The sequence below is a fragment of the Carica papaya genome, chromosome 6, assembly GCF_054855325.1.
Source record: "Carica papaya isolate Zhongbai chromosome 6, ASM5485532v1, whole genome shotgun sequence".
NCBI classification, from domain to species: domain Eukaryota; kingdom Viridiplantae; phylum Streptophyta; class Magnoliopsida; order Brassicales; family Caricaceae; genus Carica; species Carica papaya.
In genome coordinates, this window is record NC_142314.1 from 29,793,053 (window position 1) to 29,809,013 (window position 15,961).

Consider the following 15,961-nt stretch of genomic DNA (forward strand, 5'->3'; position numbering starts at 1 on the left):
ATTTCTGATTATGTCATTTTCATGCAGTGGATCCATAAAATATATACATGTGTGGATAAAAAATATAATACAACCTAATATCTTATGTGATATATACAATAACTATATATACAAAACATGAGTTCAGAATTTAAAGTTTAACAGAATAAAATAAAATTTTTTGAATATGTATAAAATACACAAAAATAAGAACCTTTTTTACATGTTCTACTCATTTAGCAGTAGTGCTGGCTCTTTATTCTCATCTGAAAAATATCAGGGTGAAATTTAATGAGTTTTTCCAACTCAATAAGTATTTCCATTCTCTCAACTTAGATAAAATTTCATGCAAAATATACGGTAAGAAACAAAAACAATAAAAATATTTCAGTGCAAAATTCATATTCTTAATTTCGTTATTCAACATGTTCTTGATTGATTTGATGAATTCTCTCGAAAATCATATATTAATCTCAAATGTATATTCCCATATTCTTGAAAGTCATAAATATACGCGAATATCAATCGTCATTTCGAAACATAATCACACACATAAAAGATCACAAATGCACTCGAATCTCGTTCATAATCTCGAAACATAATCACATACACACGAAAGATCACTTATACATCGAAATGTCATTTCTAAAGTTTCATCGTGCGATGCCGTTTATGTCATCATCAAAGAAAGGCGAAATGAATCCCACATCGCATGGATAGTACACACACAAATTACACAATGGCCACAGTAGGTACGTTTGCTGGTAGCACACACTCACACGAATGCCTATCTACGTCTGGATTAGGTTTCAGACTCTATCCATGTGCAAGTTCACCATGCCCGCTGAACTTCAGCCACACATACACACTTCCCTCCTTGATTTAGACTAAACGAGAAGGTATTCAGGGTCCATACCCTATTCACTCCTACCATCTCATTTCAAAAATTTCAATTTGTTTAAATGATCATTTCTTAACCTCAATTACTTCTTCTTCTTTCTATTTTTACATTTTTCTTTTTTTTTTTCAATTTTTTCCTTAATTGGGAATTTTTCTTTTCAATTTTAAATTTCATCAGTTCAAATAATTCAATCCAAATATTCTCAATCCATTAGGTCTGTTTTCTAGTTTCGTCTCCTCATAGGGTTCTAATTGCTTAGGTTTACTGATCATGATTTGGATTCTGTTTTTTTATTAAAAAGTAGGTCAATGTCTGTTCAAATTTCAAAATTCAAAATTTAGTAAAATTAACGCACATTTCAAAATTCAAATCCAGTTGAGATTTAGAAATACTTACCCTCCTATGTGTCTTTTTGGATATGCCTGAATGTTTAGATTTTTTTGTACACTCGACATAATTAATTAAAATACTTTGAAATACTAAAAATTAATTTAATCAATTTACGGGTTCCAACGACCACCCAACGGAATATCGAAATCTATCGGGATCCTACTTAAAAAATCTTTCAGCTCTCCGTTCGGCAAATCAGATTTTCGTTTTTCAGAAAAGACTTTTCAACTTCCTAGAAGGCACACCAAATTTTTGTTTTTCGAGAAAGGCTTTTTAGCTTTCCGAATGACGGATCGAACCTAAAATGACGGATTAGGTTCCCACGCTTGGAGAAGACCCTTCAGCTTCCCGAATGGGTCGACTTTCCCCATTCCTGAGGAGAACTCCTCGGTTTCCGCACGAGTTGGTGGTCTAGTCGAGCCCGCGCGACTAGCCCGACACCGTCCCCGCTCCACCGCCGCTCAACAACCACCAAAAAATACGAAAAAACTTTACTTTTCTAGTGTGGGGCGATTTGGCCTCAGCTTGGCTCCCGGTCGCCTCTTCTCGGTCACTCCGCGACTCCCTAACTCCCAAACCTATACACACACACACACATATGAACACTCGTTTGATCAAAAACACAAACTGAAAGAAGAAAAAGAATGCACCTATCTCAAGTGCGGTGCTCGAAAAACCTGAACAACCTCAGTCTCTGCCGTCCTACAACGCCTCGACCGTTTCCTCTTCCCCATTCTTCCTTTCGGCTCGACTTACACTATTCTCCCACCTCCGTATCTCTTTTTTTCCCTTTTTTTCCCTTGCGGCGGCCATCCTCGGCTCTTTCCTTCTCTTTCCTGCTCTGTCACTCCTCTTGCTCTTTTGCTTCCCTTTTTTCCTCTCTTTTCCCTTCCTCTTTTCGGCTTCCCCCTTCCTTCCCTCTCCTTCTTTCTTCTCTTTCAGCTTCTCTGTGCGACCCTCTCCTTTCTTCCATCTTCCGCTCGGCCACTCTCTTTTTTTCTCCTTCTTCGGCCTCCCTATTCCTTTCTTCTCCTTCTTACTCTCTCTCAGCTTCCCCGTGTGACCCCCTATTTTTCCTTCTCCCTGATCGCTCCTCTCTCCTCTCCCTCTCTCTTTTTTTCAGCAGCCCTCACAATGAAGAAAAACCCTAAACTTTTCTTTTTTATACCCTTTTATCCTAACCGTCGGATCTCTCTGACTCAATCTGGGTCATCCATTCTCTTTTTAAATCTCAGTCATTCGATCTTCTCAGACAGTTCGATCAGGATCATCCATTTTCTGATTTCCTTTGCCCCCTTCCACTTCCCCTTATTCATATTTTTACCCCTTATTTTTTCTCATTTGTTTAATTTAAGTCCCTGAAATTAACCAAAAACCTCCTAATTTTGAAAAAATAATTTCATTTACATCATAACTCTAATTTTATTTTTCATTTACATTTCCTCTCTCTCTTCTTTTTTTTCTTTAGATGGATATTACAATCTCCCCTCATAAAAATTTGATCCTCCAAATTTGATATGTCTCTAAAGCAGTTAAGGATATTAAGTTTGTATCGAATCTTCAGTCTCCCAAGTAGATTTTGCTGGCGAATGATGTCACCAAAGTACCTTGACCATTGGAATAATCTTATTCCTCAATACCCGTTCCTGTTTGTTTAATATTTCTATGAGCATTTCTTGATAGGACATATCTCCTTTAATAGGAATCTCCTAATACTAAATTATATGTGATGGATCAGGTTGGTATTTACGTAATATGAACACATGAAATACATCATGAATGTTAGCTAACTCGGGTGGCAATGCCAATCGGTAAGCAGTAGATCCAATTCTCTCCAGTATTTCGAATGGTCCAATGAAGCGAGGGCTCAATTTGCCTTTCTTTCTAAATCTCATAAGGCCCTTCATTGGTGACACTTTCAAGAACACATGATCCCTTGTTTCAAATTCCAAACTCCTTCTATAATTATCTGTATAACCCTTATATCTACTTTGGACAGTTTTAAGGTTTTTCTTAATTAGGACAATTTTGGAGATAGTTTCTTTAATTAATTTGGGTCCAATTAATTTCATGTCCTTAAATTCTTCCCAACACACAGGACATCTATAGATTCTGCCCTAAAGTGCTTCCTATGGAGTTGCACTAATACTAGACTAATAGCTATTGTTATAGCCGAATTCAATCAATGGTAGATGGTCATCCCAATTTCCTCCCATCTTTAGTGCACAAGCCCTAAGCATATCTCCTAATGTTCGGATGGTTCTCTCCATTTGGTCATCTGTTTATGGGTGAAATGTTGTGCTGAATGATAAAGTGGTGCCTAAGGCCTGTTAAAGGCTTATCCAAAACCTAGAGGTAAAACAAGCATCTCTATATGAAACTATTGATACTGGGATTCCATGAAGTTTAATAACTTCCTTAATATATAATATGGCAAGTTTATAGAGAGGATCTATAGCTTTTATTGGTAGGAAATAGGCTGACTTCATTAATCGGTCCGCTATCACCTAAATAGTATCATGGTTTAATCTAGTCCTAGGTAAACCCATCACAAAGTCCATAGTGATGTATTCCTATTTCCACTCTGGAATTAGTAGAGATCGGAGTAATCCCCCTAGTTTTTGGTGTTCGACTTTAATCCTTTGACATGTGAGATATTTACTAACAAATTCAAAGATATTTTTCTTCATTCCAATCCACCAATACCGAGGTCATAAACTCTGATACATTTTGGTGATGTCTGGGTGTATGGTAAATCTAGAATTATGTCATTTCTCCAATATGAGTCTTTTTAAATTAGGGTCATCATAAACACACAATCTTCCTCTGAATCAAAGCAAACCATCATCGTGAACTCTGAAGTCAGACCTTAAACCCTGTTTAGTTTCTTTCTTCAAGGTCCCTATAGTAGTGTCAGTTTCTTGAGCATTTTAAATTTCTAAATTAATATTGTCTCGATTCTCAAGCTGGCTATATACATTCCCTATTTGTTAATATCCCATTGTAATTCTTATAAGGTCTCTAGAGTCTTACATTCAGAAGCTACTAGTTTTGCAATCATGCCGGAGGTACTGCGACTCAATGTATTAGCCACCACATTTCCTTTCCCTAGATGGTATGATATCTTGTAATTATAGTCCTTAAGAAGATCCATTCATCTACATTAACGCATGTTTAGTTCCCTCTGCATGAAGAGATATTTAAGACTCTTATGATCAATATAGATCTCAAACGTCTCTTTATACAAATATGATGCTAGATCTTAAGGGCATGAACAATTACAGCTAATTCCACATCATGGGTCGAGTAATTTCGTTTATGATTCTTCAATTATCTCTACCTGTAGGCAATGACTCTGTTATTTTGCATTAACACACACCCTAAACCCTGGCTTGAAGCATTAGTATATACTGCATAACCCCTTGATCCACTAAGTAGTGTTAGTATTGGAGCCATCACAAGTCAGTTTTTGAGTTCTCTGAAGTTATTTTCACAATCTGGAGTCCATTCAAACTTAACATCCTTTTTAGTAAGCTGGGTAAGAGGGGTTGCAATTTTAAAAAATCCTTTCATAAATCAGTGGTAGTATCCAGCCATACAAAAAAAATTTTCAGACACCCTTCATCATAGCTGGATATTCCAATCCCATGATAGACTCAACTTTTGCTGGATCTACAGATACTCCATCTTTAGAAACTATATGACCCAAAAAAATGATATGTTCGAGGCAGAATGCACACTTGCTATATTTTGCATACAAATTTTCTTTTCTAACAGTTTCCAGAATTTGTCTTAAGTGTTCAACATGTTCTTCTCGACTCTTAGAGAAAATCAATATATCATTAATGAACACAATAACAAGTTGATCTAACCAAGGCTCAAACATTCTATTCATCATGTCCATAAATACCGCAGGGGCATTCATCAATCCAAAAGGTAATACCAAGAATTCATAATGGTCATACCTGGTTCTAAATACGGTCTTTAAAATATCATCGGGTTTAATCTTCACTTGATAGTAACCGGATCGTAAATCAATCTTTAAAAAGATTTGTACCCCTTACAATTGGTTAAATAGGTCATCAATTCTGGACAAAGGGTATTTATTCTTGATGGTGACCTAGTTTAGTTGTTTATAATCAATACACATTCGCTTGGTTCCATCTTTCTCATTGGAAAATATTACAGGATCACCCCAAGGAGAAACACTAGGGTGAATGAATCCTTTCTCTTGGAGTTCTGTTAATTACTTCGATAATTCTTCCATTTCAGCTCTCACCAGTCTGTAAGGAGCAATAGAGATTGGTTGGGTACCTTGTTGTAGATCAACGAAAAATTTTATTTCACGGTCTGGATATAATCCTGAAAGTTCGTCAGGGAATACATCTGGATACTCACAGACCACTAACACATCATAAAAATCAATATTCTTATCTTTATCACCTACCACATCAACCTTTACATGTTAGACTCAATAAATTATATAACTTAAATAACCGTACTATGTGGTAAATAAAACTGTTCAATTATGAAGTAAAAGTTTCTTCATTAGGAATATTAAATACAACCTTCTTATTACGACAATCTAAAGTCGCATAATGAGCCATTAGCTAGTCAATTCCTAATATTATATCAAAATCTTCCATATCTAAAAGTACAAAATCTATTTTGAATTCCCTACTAGTTATCTCTATTATATAATTTTTATAGATAACATCAGAAAGTAATACCTCTGTGCTCAGTGTGGATATCATCAAGATATGCCCTAAATAAACAAGTGTAACACCCAATCGTTGTGCAAAAGTGTGTGACACAAATGAGTGTATGAAACTAGGATCTACTAATACCTTAGCTAGGTTCTTTGAGACATGATACATAACTTGAGTCACATCTGAGTTTGCTTTAAAATTTGCTGCAGTAAGTGTGTATACTCGTCCCCATTTTTGAGCTTCTGATTGTTCCTTCATAAGTGGGCAATTACGAATAAGATGTTGTTCGCTACCACACTTGAAACAGGATCGAGTGGCACGATGGCGCCATTGATTACCATGATTCTTTCCACAAGTACAACAGGTCGGCGCCCTACCAGGAGTTGATGGTGGTCTAGGAGATACCTCTGTTACCATTCTAGACCTCTTATCTTGTGAACTAAACCTTGGAATCTGTCTTCTCGGAGGTACTAGGGGTTTAGAACTGCCTGCTTCGGAGGATAAACCCCTAAGTCTACTTTGTACTATTTCTGCTTTCGCCAAAACCTCATCATTGGTCCTCAATTCTAGAACTGCAAGAGCATCCTGAATCTTTGGGCGTAGCCCCCACTGAAATTTTCTCACCTTTTATCCTTCATTAGTCAAAATGGCTGAAGTAAAATGGGTCAACTCAGTGAATCTTCAAGCATATTCAACCACTGACAAGTTCCCCTAAGTGAGCTGCATGAACTTTAACTTTTTTTGATGTCGGAGTCGTGCTGGAAAGTACTCGACATTGAACGCCCCCAGCAATCTCTCCCAAGTGATGAGAACAGGTAAGGTGGTCTGTCTGAATTCCCACTAATGGTCAGCTTCACCCAAGAGCAGATATGTAGCCAGAATCACTTTCTGTTCAGAAGTCACCCCCAAAACTCAGAATGTCTTTTTAATTTTTTTCAACTATCCTTCAGCTTCAATAAAATTCTTGGTACCAACAAATGTAGGAGGCTGGAGTTTCATGAACTTTCTGTGACAGTCTGGATCTATAACGATTGGTTCTGGATTGTATGGAGCCGATACTAGAAGAGGGCGTAGTATCGATTCTCTAGGCTAGTTAACAAGCTCCTCTACCATGTGGTATAACTGGTCAATATGCTCCTGTAAGGACATGTAATCTGGAGGTCACTCCGGTGGAGTCTGTCCACGTCTCATTTTACAACCCTTCATTAAGAAAAGAATGAACTAGAATATTTCAAAATAATATTTCCTACTTACCAAATATCATATTTAAACTCTAAAACCTTATGCACAATAGATGATTCTAGTCATGTGGGCTATGATACCACCTGTCATGCCTCAATACTCGATATGAGGCGCAATTTCTGCTCCTGCTATTTTCATGCAGTGGTCCTAAAAAATATATACATATGTGGATAAAAAATATAATATAATATAGCATCTTATGTGCTATGTACAGTAACTATATATACAAAATATGAGATTAGAAATTAAAGTTTAACATAACAAAATAAAACTTTTTGAATATGCAAAAAATATACAAAAATAAGAATATTTTTACAGATTCTACTCGTCTGGCAGCGATGTTGGCTCTTCATTCTCTTCTGAAAAATATCAGGGTAAAATTTAATGAGTTTCACTAACTCAATAAGTATTCTCATTCTCTCAACCCAGATAAAATTTCATGCAAAACACACTGTAAGAACAAAAACAATAAAAATATTTCACTACAAAATTCACGTTCTCATTTTTATTATTTCATATGTTCCTGATCGATTTGATGAATTCTCTCGAATATCATATACAAAGCTTAAATGTATATTTTCATACTCTCAAAAGTCATAAATGCACTCGAATATCAATCGTAATTTCGAAATATAATCACATACATAAAAAATCACAAATTCACTCGAATCTCGTTCATAATCTCAAAACATAATCACATACATACGAAAGATCACTTATACACTTGAAATGTCATTTCTAAAGTTTCATCGCGCGATGCTGTTTATGTCATCATCAAAGAAATGCGAAATGGATCCCACATCGCATGGATAGCACACATACAAATTACACAATGGCCACAGTAGGTACGTTTGTTAGGTAGCCCACACTCACACGAAGGCCTATCCACGTATGGATTAGGTTTCAGACTCTATCTATGTGCAGGTTCACCATGCCCGCTGAACTTCAGCCATACACACACACTTTCTTCCTCGATTCAGACTAAATGAGAAAGTATTCAGGGTCCCTACCCTATTCACTCATGCACTCTCATTCCAAAATTCACAATTTATATAAATGATTAATTCTTAACCTTAATTACTTCTTTTCCTTTTTATTTTTACATTTTTATTTTATTTCTTTTTTTTTCAATTTTTTCCTTAATTTGGATTTTTCCTTTTCAATTTTAGATTTCATCAGTCTAAATAATTCTTAATCCATTGGGTCTGTTTTTTGGTTTCATCTGCTCACATGGTTCCAATTGCTTAGGTTTACTGATCATGATTTGGATTCTGTTTTTTATCGAAAATTATGTCAAATTCCGTTTAAAATTCAAAATTCATAATTTAATAAAATGAACACACATGTCGAAATTCGAACCTGGTTGAGATTTAGAAATACTTACCATCTTACGCGTCTTTCCGGATGCGCCTGAATGTCTAAATTTTCCTGTACACATGACATAATTAATTAAAATACTTCGAAATACTAAAAATTAATTTAATCAATTTACATGTTCCTACGACCACCCAACGGAATATCTGAATCTATCGAGATTCGTACCCGAAAATCCTTTCGGCTCCCCATTCAGCGAATCGAATTTTCGTTTTCTGGGAAAGATTTTTCAACTTTCCGAAGGGCAAACAGGATTTCCATTTCCTAATAAAGACTTTTCAGCTTCCCAAACCGCGAATCAGAACCCAAAATGGTGAATCGGGTTTCCACACTCGAGGAAGACCATTCAGCTTCCTGAATGGGTCGATTTTTCCCACTCTTGAGGAGACATCCTCGGTTCCTGTGTAACGGCCCCGAAAATTTAAATGAAATGTATGTATTAAAAATCTCAAATGCGAAATCGTAATAAAAATTTTGATTAACATCCCTTACACAATAACTAAAACGTACTCAAAATATGAAGGAACAAACTAACTAAAAGAGATACTCGAAATAAGAACTATAAATATAACTATGAAGTCTTTAGGCGTCCCATTCGCCGTCTTCCTGCGGAACGGGCTCGGGAACATCTTCTTGATCTGAAATAGTTAAATAAGGAATGAGCTACACCAGTCCAGTAAAAACATCACACTATCTCACCGCCACGTAAGTAAAGGTGGGTAGAAAATAAAAATGACAAATTGAGCATAATTTATAACAAACTCGTTTATTAACACAAAAACCTTTACTGTCCACTTACCTCGGTGAGATCCATGAAAACAACATATGAAAGTAATAACATTATCATCATCATGAAATCATATAAACTTTATAACATAACACTTAACACACCTTTGCATTTCAATCATTAAACAACATATTTTTCTCTTTTACCAGCCTACTAGTATCCATGGGGATCCATAGGGGGTCCCCGCTACCCATGAACCATTAGCATTACAACCTAATTCCAGGGCCGTCTCCATATCCCGTCCGGTATGGGCGCCAAAACCATGAACATCAATACCCCGTCCGGTATGAGGGTAAAACGGGCCGTCCCCATACCCCGTTCGGTATGGGCGCCAAAACACATAAGGTCTCCATACCCCGTCCGGTATGAGAGACCACGTTCCCGGTAGGGTTCCCTACGGACCCGATCCGTCCACCATCTCCCAGGATATCTAGTCAGGCTGTTCACATTTTCCACTTATTAATTCACATAACCTTTTTACCTTTTTCCTTAATCTCAATCATCTAATCATACACAACATGTAAACCAGTAATTGACACCAAACAAGACAACACAGTATCGGGTTCACCATAATACAAACCATAATAAAAGAAACCATGATTTATGCATACGAGACCATAACATAATTACATCAAACATCATACTGCATTTTGTATTGAAAATTAGATCAAACAACAACTAACCAACAATGTATCAAACTCGGGCTCCATTAGCAACCTTAATCAATTATACATCTATGAAGTCATAAAGTACAGTTTAATTATTTATTTAGCTTTAATACCGTAATAGGAAACAGGGTGAGGGGTCCTTACTTGTTTTGGGGTCTGAAATCGACTCTACAATGCGCCTAAGGCTGTCCCTAATTTTTCTGAATTTTTTCTGAAAAACTAAAACGCACAACCAGTACCTGCCCGTGTCCAAAAAAATCCCAAATCAGACCTAGGGCCCCTTTTGGCCAATATTGGAATTCCGACACGGCGGCTCCGCCGTGCTCCGGCCAAGCGGCGGCGATCCGCCTCGGGTTGGTCGTTTTCGGCCGAATTCGGCCAAACTTGCATCGGTCCCTGCGATAAAACAACCCTAGGGCCCTTGGTGGGCTAAAAAATCACGAAAAATCGAGACTTACCGGCGGCGGTACTCTCGGGTGCGGCTGCTCCTCCGGTGTGAGTCGCGTTTTGATGTTTGGCTCGATCAACCTGTAGAGAAAAGAACGATGATCACAGTGGTATAAAATTTGCATCGAACGGAGGCCGGGAAGGGCCTCATCGGAGGCAAAAACAGAGAGGAGTCGCAGTAGCGCCGCAGGACTTCAGCGGGGTTTTCCGGCCGTTTGGCTGGTGGTTTGGCCATAAGCGGATTCAGCATCGAAAAACGAGCCAGGGGGAGAAAATTTACTTCGATTGGCGCTCAGAAACTTCTCCGGTGCGGTGGCGAGTGGCGGCGGCCGGCTCCTCCAGCGTCTGGTTCTTATTCTCCGGCGATGCACTGGCGGCTAGGGTTTTATGGTCAGGTGTGGATGGGGTTATTTATACCCTTTGTCTTTTAATCTCAACCGTCCATCAAGATTAAATCTGGACCGTCCGATCGTGATTTAATTGGAATTAAATCTGGACCGTCCATGCTTGATTGAATCTGGGCCGTCCGTACGCGTGAATCTGGACCGTCCGTGCGCACGTTTGATCTGGGCCGTCCGTACGCGCAAGAACGAATCTGGACCGTCCGATCGTGCACACGTGGATCGCCCACGTGGCCCGTCCCGTGTCAGCGTTTCCTTGCCACGCGGCGTGTCCTGGTTGGCCGTGGCTACTGACGTGGCACAACTTTTCTAAATTGCGTTTTGACCATCGGTTTCCGATTTTCTTTTTAAAAATACCCCCAGAATCTAAATTTTCACCCATTTTTTCCAAAATTAATTATAATTAAATCCAAATAATATTTTTATTCAATTTTATCATTATTATTATTTTTATTTTTATTAAATTAAATTAAATTAAATTAAATTAAAATCTAAAAAATTCAAATACAAAAAAGAAAAATAAATAAAAAATAAAAATAAAAATAATATATAAAAAAAGATTTTGGGTGTTACATCCTGCACGGGTGGGTGGCTTGACTGAGCCCGCGTGGCCAGCCCGCCACTATCCCCACTCCATCACTGCTCAACAAACACCAAAAAACATGAAAAAGCTTTACCTTTCCAGCATGGGGCGATTTGGCCTCGGCTTGGCTCCCAGTCGCCTCTTTTCGGTCACCTCGAGGCTCCCTAGCTCCCAAACCTGCACACACATACACACATGAACACTCGTTTAATCAAAAACACAAACCAAAAGAAGAAAAGGAACGCACCTATCTCGGGTCCGGTGCTCGAAAAACCCAAACAACCTCGGTCTCTGCCGTCGCACGATGCCTCGACCATTTCCTCTTCCTCATTCTTCCTTTCAGCTCAGCTTACACTATTCTCCCACCTTTGCCTCTCTCGTCTTCCCTTTTCTTCCCTTGTAGTGGCCGTTCTCGGATCCCCCATTCTCTTTCCCGTTCGACCACTCCTCTCTTCTCTTATCCTTCCCCTTTTTCCTCTCATTTCCCTTCCTTTTTCTGGCTTCCCCCTTTCTTCCCTTTCCTTTTTTCTTCTCTCTCGGCTTCCCCGCACGACCCTCTCATTTCTTCCCTCTTTCGCTCGATCACTTTTTTTTTCCTCATTCCTTTTCTCCTTCTCTATCCTTCCTCTTTCTTTCCTCTCCTTCTTCTTCTTTTTCGACTTCTCCGTGCAATCCCCTCTTCTTCTTTCTCCCTGATCGCTCCTCTCTCTTTTTTTCGATTGCCCTCATAATGAAGAAAAACTCTAAACTTTTCCTTTTTATACTCATTCATCCCAACCGTTAGATTTCTCTGACTCGATCTGGGCCATTCGTTCTCTTTTTAAATCTCAGCCATTTGATCTTCTCAAATGGTTCGATCAGGACCGTCCATTTCTTGATTTCCTTTGCCCCTTTCTACTTCTTCTTATTTATACTTTTACCCCTCCTTTTTTCTCATTTGTTTTATTTGAGTCCCTGAAATTAACCAAAAGTTTCTTAATTTTAAAAATTTCTTTTATTTATATTGTAACAGCCCCGGAAATTCATAATGAAATGTATATTAAAAATATCAAATGCGGAAGCGAAGTCAAAATTTGAATAACATCCCTTACACCAAAACCAAAAACGTGCTCACAAAATATAAAAGATCAAACTACCTAAAGGAGAAACTTGAAAGTAAAAGCTACGAATGTGACTATGGAGTCTTTAGGCGTCCCCTTCGTCGTCCTCCTGCGGAACCGGCTCGGGAACGATGTCCTCTTGATCTGAAATGATTAAATAAGGAATGAGCTACACTATCCCAGTAAAGACATCACGATATCTCACCGTCACGGAAGTAAAGGTGGGTAGAAAACATAAAAAGACCAATGGAGCATAATTTACAACAAATCCTTTTATCGATAATAAAACTTTTACCATTCACTTACCTCGGTGAAATTTATAAAACAATATACGAAAGCAATAACATCGTCATCATCATGAAACCATATATATAAACTGTATAACATAATACCTATCAAGCTTTTCGTAATTCAATCGTTACACAACATATTTTTCCTTATTTACCAGCCCACTAGTATCCATGGGGATCCATAGGGGTCCCGCTACCCGTTAACCCTTAACACTTGAAATCGTATTCTAGGGCCGTCCCCATACCCCGTCCGGTATGGGCGCCAAAATTATAAACCTCATTACCCCGTCCGGTATGAGGGTGAAACGGGCCGTCCCCATACCCCGTCCGGTATGGGCGCCAAAACACATAAGATCTCCATACCCCGTCCGGTATGGGAGACCACAATCCCGGTAGGGTTCCCTACGGACCCGGTCCGTCCACCATCTCCCAGGATATCTAGTTAGGCTGACCACATTATATAATTACCCATTTACAGAATCTTTCATTCTCCCTTCCCTCAGTCAGCATTATCAATCCACATACAAACAAGCAAAACAGTAATTTATGCCAAACAGACAACATACAGCATCAATATCCCAGTCATTCAATCCATAATCAATAAAACAATACAATATGCACATGACACTATAAAATGAAAACATTAAACCTCATACTGTATTTAAAACTGTAAAGCAGGCCAAATAACAGTTAACCGACAAACACACTAGACTCGGGCTCCATTAGCGACCTTAAGCAATTTCACACATTCGTTGATTCATGAAATACCGTTTTATCATTTATTGAACTTTAAAACCGTGATAGGAAATAGGGTGAGGGGTCCTTACTCATTTCGGGGTCCGAACACGGTTTCACAGTGCGCTTGCAGGCTGTCCCTAATTTTCCCTGAATTTTTCCTGGGGAACGGAAACGTACTACAGGTACCTGCACGTGTTCCAAAAAATCCCAAATTAGGCCTAGGGCCCCTTTTCGGCCAATATCGCAACTCCGGCACGGCGGCGGTTCGCCTCGGGTTGGCCGTTTTTGGCCACACTCGCATTGGTTCCTGCGATAAAACAACCCTACGGCCCTCGGGGGGCCGAAAATTTACGGAAAACCGAAGCTTACCGGCGGCGGTGCTCTCGGGTGCGGCGGCTCTCCGGTGAAGTTCGTGTTTTGGTGATTCGGCTCCGATCAACCTGTAGAGAAAAGAATGGTGATCACGGTGGTATAAAAATTGCATTAAACGGAGGCCGGGAAGGGCCTCATCGGTGGCAAAAATCGAGAAGGGGCGCGGCGGCGCCGCTAGCTTTTGGCCCTGTTTTCCGGCCGTTTGGCCGGGATTTTGGCTCCGATTTGGCCACTGGGGAAATCAGCGTGGAAAAACGAGTCGGGAGTATGAAATTTACCTCGATCAGCGGTCGGAAATCCCTCCGATGCGGCGGCGGGTGGCGGCGGCCGGCTTCTTGTTCGTCTTCTCCGGCGAGGGTAGGCGGCTAGGGTTTGGGGTCTGGTGTGGGGGTCTTATTTATACCTTTTTGCCTTTTGATCTCAGCCGTTCATTTTGATTAAATCTGGACCGTCCGTGCGATTAAATCTGGGTCGTCCGTGCGCGCGATTGATCTGGGCCGTCCGATCGTGCGATTGATCTGGGCCGTCCGATCGCGCGCACGCGGATCGCCAACGTGGCTCGTCCCCGGTCGACGTGGTTTTGCCACGTGGCAGGTCCTGGTTGGCCAAGCCTATTGACTGGGTCTGCTGACGTGGCACGCGCATTTTTTTTTTTTTTTCCTTCTTCAATTTCCCCGGGCGCTACATATATCCTTACTCTAATTTTATTTTTTATTTTTTTTTATTCTCTATCTTCTTTTTTTTTTCTTTAGATGGATATTACATTTTTTTTGTCATATGATGAATTAAAAAAAAATAAATTAAGGTAGCTGCAATATATATATATATATGAGATATATATACATAATCTTTGGGGTTGTTGCAAAAATTAGAGTTGCTGGAAATTAGGCTAGTAAATACATAAATATATATTTATATAATGTGGATGAAAAAAAAAATTGGGTTGTATCCCTTACTCTCATGCCGCCGAAATATATATATATATATATATATATATATATAATATGAATGGTGAAAAAAAAAAGGAAAAAGAGATAGGATAAATTGGGCTGGGGCTGTACAACTCCAAAATAATTAATTTTTATTTAATTTTTGAACACATTATATATAGATATATATATGTTTATCCTTTGTGTAATTTTGAATTAAGTGTTATATATGATGTAAATTTATTAGGATTAATTGCATATAGATAATTTAAATAAAATTAATTTTATATTAGTGATTTGATCATTATACTTTTTATAATTATTTTGATAATTATATTTTTTAATTTAAAATTGAGTTCATTATAATAAAATATAAGAAATTTTATTTCTGGCCATCAAAATAAATAAATTTATTTATTTATTATTTATAAAGAACGATATGACAATAAAAAAATTTGTAGTTCGAGAATAAAATGAAGTTATTTATTGTATAAGAAGCATATATGGAAATAATTATTTTAATTTTATATCAATTTTTTGAACTACCCGAAAAATATAAAATTTTATTAATTATTTGTCATCATGATGGTTGAACTCAACTATACCAACATGACCGATCTGACAACTAAGAGATTATTTGGTATAGAGCAATTTATGGAAGTTATATAGGTTACTTTTAAAATATGTGTGAGAATCGACTTGACTACCAAGGGACTCATTTATACTGTTAGAGAATTTTTTTATTCTACTAAATTGAAATATATATTTCTTAAAATTATTTTATTTATTTAGTGAAAATCTTATTTAGATAAAAGTCTATTTCTTTATGATATATGTAAATGTGTTCTTATATTGTTGCATTTTTTTTCTTAATTTTAGATTTTTCAATATGTCTGTTATATCACTGCGTGACATATTTGATGTCAATAAGTTGGTTAGACTAAATTTTGATGACTAGTATCGAAATATGAGAATTGTTCTCATGTATGAAAAACTTATTGATATGATTGATAAGTTTGCTAGAGAGACCCCACCTGATGATGATGTTGAG

At 38.0% G+C, this 15,961-nt stretch overlaps 1 long non-coding RNA gene across 1 annotated transcript; it reads right to left on the minus strand.

The window, feature by feature from the left end:
• Positions 1-11,472: 11,472 nt before the first annotated feature.
• LOC148253492 (uncharacterized) lies at positions 11,473-14,502 on the minus strand. Its single transcript, XR_015821606.1, has 3 exons — positions 12,618-14,502; positions 11,729-12,435; positions 11,473-11,658 (listed from the first exon to the last, which is right to left on the minus strand). It is a non-coding gene; the product is annotated as an uncharacterized LOC148253492 (long non-coding RNA).
• Positions 14,503-15,961: the final 1,459 nt, after the last annotated feature.